Genomic DNA, 9,962 nt, shown 5'->3' on the forward strand with positions numbered 1-9,962 from the left:
ATGTATAAGGCCAACAGGAGTTTTATTGTTCAAACAGCTAGCGCCTATTGGTAGCTGTTCATAATATCTTATGACTGATTGAGCGCGTCGGACCCGATCCCGATCAAATTTCTTGATCATGATTGGCTATTATACGCAAGCTGCAGACGGGATCAATTCACTTTTGATAAGCCTGATCCCGATTGAGCTTAATCGTACACCGTGAGACACCGTGTGCAGTTAGCAAGGCTGCGTGTCGACCACGGCCGGCGGTACGGTGTCTCCGTACCTGCCGTGCGTACGACCTCCTCTATAAGAGGAGGTCGTGAGTAAAACACGCTAAAGAAGAACTTGCGAAGGAATCGACAACACAGACACCACAGAATAATAATAAAGAAACCGCCATGAGATCACAACCGGCATAGAACCAGCCAGGTGACAAAAAAAAAAAAAAAGTGAGACGGTGCGCGGCGTGGCGACGCTGCATGTGTGAACATTTTTTTTTACACGTTCCTTGGTTAAGCAGGCTAAGCCATGTGCTAAGCTTTAAGAGAAGCTTTGGATAATATGTAAAGTTTATAACTATTTATGCTAAGCAATATAAGTAGTGCTGTAAAGATACAGGAGAAAGAATTGTGGATCTGCAAACGCGACCGACCGTGCGTTTGGCGCGCCATCCGCGCTCGGCCGATACGAAGACAAGCCCAGCCTGCGGCCAAGCTAAGCCAAAACGTTCTGTGGCTGTTGCCTGCCTTAGCGCGCGTTTTGTGTGATCTCGATGCTTTACGTAAGCCTGCTTACACGGTGTTTGCTTTAGTGTGCTTCCGCGACGATAACGTGAAGACTGTGTTCAGCGTGCACCAGATGGAGACGTTCTGAGCCATAAATGTCTTGGATTTCGACTGATTTCGACTCTACAAAGTGGCACCAAGAATAATGGCAAGACGAGCGGCAGGGTTATACTTCAAGGCCCATGTGCTCCGATTGTTTGGTGAGTTGAGTGGGCATGGTATTTACTCCTATTTAGTATTTATTTGATATCACCTTTCTTTTTGTATCCAAACTTGGGACGAAGCCGAAAGGTCGGGATAACAAGTCCCTCGTCCTTTGTGTCCGGTATTTGATGACAGCGAGACCAGCGATGCCTCGATTGCGAGTGCACACGCTCTAATAGAAGTTGAATGATTGAGCGCATATATTATTGCAGTTTGTTTTTGTGTTTGTCAGTATGCACAAAAAACGTAGCATAGATTAGAGGTAAAGGACAGGCGCTCGTGAGTGTAGTTGGAGTCTCGCAAGCCCTTTGTAAGTATTTACAACGTGCATGTTGAGCCGAAAACGCGTTTATCGCCTCATAGTAAAACGCTCTAGTCGATGCGGTTTGTGTGTTGTAGTGCGCGCCAATCGGCTTATCATACTTGTTCGACATAATGTCACAAGAACCACATGAAGGCCACATGATAATTCATTATACAAAATGTCCATAGCATATGTACTACACTGGTGCGATTTATTAATGTTGTTGGCTTAATTGCATAAGCACGTAACATGCAGCACGTGTGTTATATCCAACTCATTGTAGCCTTACTGCTGTGTTGGGCTTGCAATGATATGGAATCTAGGCTGCCTTTACTACAGTCTTACATATTACTGTTGCCTCATCGTGAATCTACCCTAGCTTAATTTATTTCATGCCATCTTTAAGTTGAGATTTAGTGGCATGCTCTAGGTATGATAGTCGCACCACCATCGTGAAAAAGAGCACGTCACAGATAGTAAGTGATTATTGAGTTTGCTGTAATTTAAGGACGAGTTTGCAGTTCATTCTTGGGTACAGCTCAAAAACACAGGACGCAAGCGTGTAAACGGGATAAGGCGCTGCTTAATTAAAAAAAAAAAATTTGCCCCTTTCTTTTCCTTCCTTTTTTGCCGCAAAATTTTGCCGATATAGTGTTTTCTTTCACGCAATAAGCCACAGTTGGGTGTGTAATATTTCACTCAGTTTTTTGCTATAGTTCAGCTCCTGCAACATTGTGAACATGTGCAGCGAATGAAGGTCTAGATAATTTCTCACTGTGCCGCCTACTTTCTATACATTGCTTCAAAGGTATAAACTCTAATTAAATATGTGTTACTGTTTTCTGATTTCATGGCTCTGTTTATTTACAGAATCTTTCAGGCACTTCCTCGAGTGCGGATGAGGCAGTCCAGAAGAAATTGACACAAGACATAGTTGCCTTGGCAAAATAGTCGCCCGCAAGATCGCCAACATCATCAAGGGCCAGAAGAAGCACTTGTAGTTTTGATTATGAGAATATATTTGAACATATGCCTCATTCATCCACTGTGATTATCATTGCAGGGGCGCTGCCACATTGTGGGCCTTCTGCATGAAAACTGACACCAACGACGCATTTATGCAAGACCATTTGTGATGGGCTAATGAATGGCAAATAGACAGATACAAAACTAATACATTACCAATAGGCTAATATAGTTCAAATATGCAAATACAAAACAAATAGACCTATACAGAACCAATAGACCTATAAGAACCAATAGACCAATAAGAACCAGTAGACCAATAGGTGTTTCATAAACCAATAGGCTATTGGTTTTTCTATTGGGAATTTTTGCTAGGGTAAACAACTTAAACGAGGCGGTGCTGTCCGGAACGCTATGTCCACAAGATAGCCGAATCTTCGATGGAGGCGAAAATGCTTGATACCCGTGTACTTACATTTAGGTGCAGTAAAGAACCCGAGGTGGTCAAAATTTCCCGAGCCCTCCACTACGGCGTCCCTCATAATCACACCGCTGTCTTGCGACGATAAACCCCAACAATTACTTTATATATCAGTCAGTGAGCACGCTTTTGTCCACATGTGGATCCGGCACTCAGCAGTTTCGTTCTAGCTTGATGCATTCCGCGCGCAATGTCACAAAACACAAACATGGCGTAAGAAGGAAAGAAGTGTTAATTTTAAGGGCTCGTTTTTCTTTGTTATACACAATATTAATGAGCCCTAACAGACAATAATGCTAAGGAAAATAGGGGATGTTGTTAGTAGTAAATGTAAGGTAAATGTGAAGAAAGAAAAGTGGACGGAAAGATAACTTACCGTGGGCAGGGACCGATCCTGCGACCTTCGAATAACGCGTGCGATGCTCTACCAATTGAGCTACCGCGGCGGCCATCTCCCCGTCCACTTTATAGGGTATATATGTACATTTAAACGTGGGAGCGTCAGTCAGCGCCCCCAGTAGCCATGACAGCGAGTGTGGAACACTCTTTTTCTGCCTGTTGGCGTCACGTAGCACGTGAACTTATTACGAGCTGGCAGCTGACCAATAATCCCTCGCATACTACCTGACAGCATCAAGTCTGCCAGAACGAGACCCTCGCTATGAATGAAGGAAAGAAGTGTTAATTTTAAGGGCTCGTTTTTCTTTGTTATGCACAATATTAATGAGCCCTAACAGACAATAATGCCAAGGAAAGTATAGGGGATGTCGTAAGTAGTAAATGTAAGGTAAATGTGAAGAAAGAAAACATGGCGTAGGCTGTTGAAGATGAAGGCCTTTCAGCCGCGATCAGCATGTGGGCAGAAATTGTGTTTGTTACATCGTGACGGACGAGCAATCGGTTGCCGGCCATTTCACTTGTGAATGGACTATCATCACGGGCGCGCGGTGGTGTTTGCGGTATGTGATCAAGGAGGGGTACAGAGCACGTTCCGGGCAAACTTAACGCGGAAGCCTGCCGTCGTGTTCGCATTGAGAATGAAGTCGCACAAACCAAAAAATTGCGGCTTTTACACTTTTCCTACGCAGAACAAGTACAGGATTTGCGTATTCACCAAGAACATGAAACTGTGTTGATGTAACAGACATGTGATTATTTTTCTCGTGATATTTTGGATAATTCAGCGTTAGGTTAACTAGGGCGTTTCTTCACTCCCGTTAAAACCGAATTAACGAGCTGTTACTGTACTTGGAAGAGTAGCCGTGTGAGTTAAATGGTTTCCAATTTCCGTTCAAGTGGTGTAACGCGAAGCAGTACAAGTCTTCATTGTCGATGCGTGCCTTGTCCCACTTCACGCTACACCACCTTAGACAATATTGCACTCTCATGAATCCCACTTGAAGAAAGTTGTTGTTGTCGCTATACTAAATGGGAGTTTCCTATTGCTTGATGAGGCGTTCTTTCATCTCATACATGCAAATTTTTATTTCGAAATCTCATGCTATACTGATTTTCTAGGTTTCAAAAAGATGTATAACAGTGCATAGCGAAACATCTGAAGTAGCGGGACCTTAATACTAATTGTTGAGTTGACAGGAAAGTGCGCATATCTTGTTTTCACGTCTGTATTTCGTATGTCACCAAATAAACGAAATGGTGTTCCGCAGAAGTATTGACTTTCTTTCCAATTTTATTTTTCTATGTGGTGCATATAACAAATGTCAGTAGCTACTACATGTTTCTATTTTGTCTGTGCATGGTGCTACGCGCTCTTCCTAATGTGGCGAAGCAAATGGTACTGTTTAACGGTAGCGCTCTCCAGCGGCTCCTAGTGGGTCGTCCTCTTCTAAACGCCGCTCGCGCTCGGAGCCCGTGCTTTTGCCTCGATTGTCGCCATAGCGCGTTGTCGCCGAGTGCCGTCCAATAAACAGCTTAACACTAAGCATATATGTAAACACCTTTGACAAAGATCTGCCTGGCTGGGTGAAAGAATTCAGTTCAGCATCTAGCAATCTTGAAGAAAGGTCCAAACAGGTTTCAAAACGTCAGGTCTGCCACAACTGAAGCTGATGCAAATTCATTCCTAAGCTACATCGTTTTTGCGATCTACATATATTTCGGATGTTCTTGCGTTTATTTTTTTAATCGGCTGTAGAATGTTGTGTTCGAAAGGTTTTTCCTAAAACCGCACACCATCCACCACACAGCTCGCGTTGCGGACAACTGCAAATCCCGACAAAATGTTCAACAATTTCAAATCTTCATATGTAGAAGTCTAATTGTACGAAATGTAATCCAGCAGTTTTGTTCGCGTGCAGCTTGCCTAGAACAACATAAAGTGATATAAGCTAAAGACTAAGTGCAGTTATTCACAATATGCGCTTTCTAAAGTTCCGAGCTAATGTTTTTTGTTCACATTATAGGGTGGTTGTCGTTATTTGACAAACAACGAACAATATTGCTGCAATAAAGGGAAGGGGTAGACCAAGAATGCTCCGATAAATGACCGGGCTGTTGCTGACAAAATTGTTCAGCTGTAATCTTTCTAGTTGTTCTGTTGAGTACTTACTAAACAAATATTTCGGAAATTTATTGCGCGGCTCTAATTTTAATTCAACACATTTTGTTGCAGTAGTATTAGCAGTAGGGTTGATTTAAATTTGTATTTCTCATTGCCGAAAGATAAATGTAATTGCAATAATAATGCTATCTAATTCAGTGCCATGTAATATATTACATGGCATTGAATATAAGGTGCGCTGTTGCCGTATAAGGCAACAGCGCACCTTATTCGCTGAAAAATTCTTCCCCTTTGTATTTGTCAAAACAGAGGCTTAAGTACTACTACCTGCACGAATAATTATCAACTAAGTATCAACGAGAGAACTGCGTGTCCGTCCATTCATCACATAATTAGGCGAATGTAAAAAAGTTGCAGCTATTTCACTCTCTGAAGGTGGATGACCGGCGGAGCTGACGGGCATATCCCCGCCTCTGCTGCCGTCGGCGTTCCTCATAACTGCTGCTACTCGGGCGTGCTCACAATGAACGGTGGACTCATACCACGCAAGACCGTGCCAACCACTGACGCGGCGAAACGCGCGCGAATACGCGTACCGCTCTACTTAAACTTTCCGTACAGCTTCCGCGAAGTGGCCACCTGTTACATCGGTCCCACTGTCTCCAGGATCGGCCAACCGTTGACCAATCGACGATGTCAGTTAGTGACATCATGTGGCATCATGTATTGACGTCGTCGTGTGACGCCGCAAAATTTTGCGATCTGTGACGTCGTGATGACATCAAGTGAAGACGTCATTACTTGACGTCATTGATCGCTTGGCGGAGGTCAAGTGTCTTTCTTTTTCTGTTAGTGGACGGACGCGAACGGACTTCAAAAATAAAGCAGGTATGCCATTTACAGCTCGCCTGTAATAGAAGTCTGACATAAAAGTCTTTAACGCATGACAGACATCTCTTAATTTTTATTTCTCATTTATGTTCATCATACAGTCACGTCACGCAATACCAACTTTGCTATATATCGATCTTGTGAAACGGCCGCGAGCGCACCATGAGCGAAGCATGTCATGCCGTAAGTGGCATACATGTCATGATTTTTATGTTGTCACTTGTCCAATTATGTTCGTCATAGAGTCGTGTCGCGCCATACCATTTTTGGCACCTATTAAGCAAGCGAAACGGCCTAGAGCGCACCATGAGCATGGCATCTTAATCATGCTGTACATGACATACATCTCATGATTTTTATGTTATTACTTGTCATTTATGTTCGCCATACAGTCACGCTGCGCGATACTAATTTTGGTGTGTACTGGCAAAATGGCCGAGAACGCACCATGATTTTGCATGTACGTCATGTCGTAAATGACATGCATATCATAATTAGGATGTTAGGACCGGTCATCTATGTTCGTTATACATTTCTGTCACGCCATATCAATTTTGGTATATAGCCAGTGAATGAAAAGGCCGCGAGCACAGCATGTAAATTATGCTAAGCATGACATGCATGCCATTATTTTCATGTTACCACCTGTCATATATGTTCGTCATACAGTCACATCGCGCAACACCCATTTTGGTGTATATCAAGCGAGCGAAGCGACCGCGAGCTCAGCATGAGCATGACGTGTAAATCACGCTATGCATGGCATGCGGGCCATTATATTCTTATTCCCACCTGTCATAAATGTTCGTTATATAGTCCCATCGCGCAACAACAATTTTGGTGTATATCCAGCGAGCGAAATGGCCATAAGCTCCTCATGAGCGTAGCACGTAAGTCATGGCGCACATGACATGCAAGTCATTATTTTCTTATTCTCACCTGCAATAAATATTCGTCATAGAGTCACGTCACACAGCACCACTTTTGGTGTATATCAAGCGAGCGAAATGGCCACGAGCTCCCCATGAGCGTAGCACGTAAGTCATGGCGCACATGATATGCATGTCATTTGTTTCATGTTGCCATCTGGCATATACGTTCGTCATAGAGTCACATCGTGCGACACCAGTTTTGGTGTATATCAAGCGCGCGAAACGACCGCGAGCTCACCATGAGCGTGGCACGTAAGTCATCGCGCACGTGACATGCATGTCATGATTTTCATGTTACCACCTGTCATTTATGTTTGCGATACAGTCACCTCACGGAATACCACTTTTGTTTCATATCCATCAAGTTAAACGGCCGCGAGCGTCCCGAGACCATGACATTACATATCATGCCTTACATGACATGCCTGTCATGATTTGCACCTTAAGACTTGTCAGTTATATTTGACATACACTGTTGTCATGGTACACACATTTTAGTTTATATCAAGTTAAGAAACGGCTGCAAGAGCGCCAATACCGTGGCAAAATAAATCATGCCGTTTATGACATGCATGTCATGATTTTCATCACATGGGCTGTCATTTATGTTTGTCATACAGTCATGTTATGCCATGGCAATTTTGGTATACGTCTCATTAGGCAAACGGCCACGAGAGCAGAAAGTCGTAGGCGGCTAGACAGACAGACAGACAGACAGACAGACAGACAGACAGACAGACAGACAGACAGACAGACAGACAGACAGACAGACAGACAGACAGACAGACAGACAGACAGATAGATAGATAGATAGATAGATAGATAGATAGATAGATAGATAGATAGATAGACAGACAGACAGACAGACAGACAGACAGACAGACAGACAGACAGACAGACAGACAGACAGACAGATAGATAGATAGATAGATAGATAGATAGATAGATAGATAGATAGATAGATAGATAGATAGATAGATAGATAGATAGATAGATAGATAGATAGATAGATACGCTCAAAGTCGCTGAGGTTCGCTAAGAATTGCCTTGCACTTAAAAGCTATATTGACATCTCGCATACTTTTCGTTAGACACCACTGAACACTATATTGCATACAATCAAATAATGATAATTAACCTGCATTGCTAATTAATCATAACAATAAACAGTATAAGTCTATTATATGAACCCTATAAATTGAAATACCATCTATACTATACATGTGCTTCTACACTGACATCTGGCCCCATAAGTTTAACAGAAATTGTTCGATTCGTTATTATTAAATGCGAAGCATTTCTTAGCGAACCTTTGGCACTTTGAGTGTTTCTATCTACGTATCTATTTATCTATCTAGCCGCCTACGTCTGGGTGCTCTCATGATCGCCTCCTTAACTTGGTGTAGACCTAAATTGGCATGGGAGGGTAAGGGGATGTGACGAATATGACTGTCGGTTTATGATATGAATAACGTGAAAATCCTGTCGCGTACGTCGTCCAACCCATTCCTCAAGATACGTGTGACAAATACCCGTTTACAACCGGCCGCGGTGTGCGGGTATGCGCCACAGGTAATTGACAGTTTATATCTACCAAGGAACGGGGAGAACAGACATTGGGAACTTAAATGTGAGAGCGTTAAGAAAAAAGTCACAGTTTCGCCGCAACGGCGAAGCAATGAATGCGACAGCAACAAATTGGAATGTAACGCGAAGAACGGAAAGCAGCTCGAAATTGCCAGCGCATCGCTCGAGCCCAAAGGACGCACGAAAAGAACGCACACAGGACGAGCGCGAACTATCATGCGTCACAGCTCGATACTTGAAGAACACAGCTGAAACATAAAGCAGTACGCACGAAACGAACGAACAGGTACACACAGGACGAGCGCGAACTAAATGACGCAGTTGTTACTTATTTCTGTTTGAACAGCGCACTCCTTACGCAAACGTGGCCGCTGCAGCGAGCGAAGTGACCTTCGTACGCTCTGTGACTTAGCGCGTACATCGCGGGGAAAGCACAAGACATACAACCATCCGCTCCACCCCCCTTCTTTCCTTGAGCTAAGCGCAGGAATGCGACCACGCCCTGTAGGGCAAAGAGCATCGGCGTTCGTAGGAGCGGGGCGACGACCTTTAAAGACCAGCGCGCACATCGCGCCATCTCGCTGGTGAGTAAGAAAGCATGCTGAAGTAATTGGTGTATATAAAGAGCAGACAGCGGAAAGGCAAGGTTCTCCGTGCGCAAATATTAGAAGAAGCGAGCGAGCTGGCCGACGACTTTTGAATGTGCCCGTTGCGCTCCTCGCGCCATCTCGCTGGTAATTAAGAAACGCTTATAAGCGCCTGCCGTCTCTGAGTCCGTCCAGCGGAAAAGGGTGTGTATATAACGCTCGCCGTTAGCTATCTGGATGATCTGCGTTTCGTAGCGTAGTGGTTAGCGCCACGCGCTGCGGAGCGGGAGGTCCCTGGTTCGATTCCGCGCTTCGGAAGCACTTTCCTTAATTATTTTTCTTTAGGGCTTATATATATATACGGCGCATTACGGCGGCGACGGGGACGGACAAAAACCAGCCGAGACTGTCCATATAATTGCTATCGCAATAAAACCGACATCGGCAGCGTTGAACCGACGAATGGAAAGAAAGAATATTAGGATCTCAGCAGGAATCGAACGCGCAAGCATTCTGAGTGGCAATCAGGTATTCTGCCACAGAGCCACGCCAGGTCTATAAACTGGTTTGGAAAATCAGCCTATGCAGGCGTAACGCAGGTGCAACGACAGTTGTGGTTATGGTGCTGGCTATCTAATTTTGCAAGAAAGCAATAAACACTACACATGTACTCCTGCGATACAGGCGTCATATCAGATGAACGCCTGTGGTTCCAGTGT

This window comes from Rhipicephalus sanguineus, chromosome 4 (assembly GCF_013339695.2).
Source record: "Rhipicephalus sanguineus isolate Rsan-2018 chromosome 4, BIME_Rsan_1.4, whole genome shotgun sequence".
NCBI classification, from domain to species: Eukaryota; Metazoa; Arthropoda; class Arachnida; order Ixodida; family Ixodidae; genus Rhipicephalus; species Rhipicephalus sanguineus.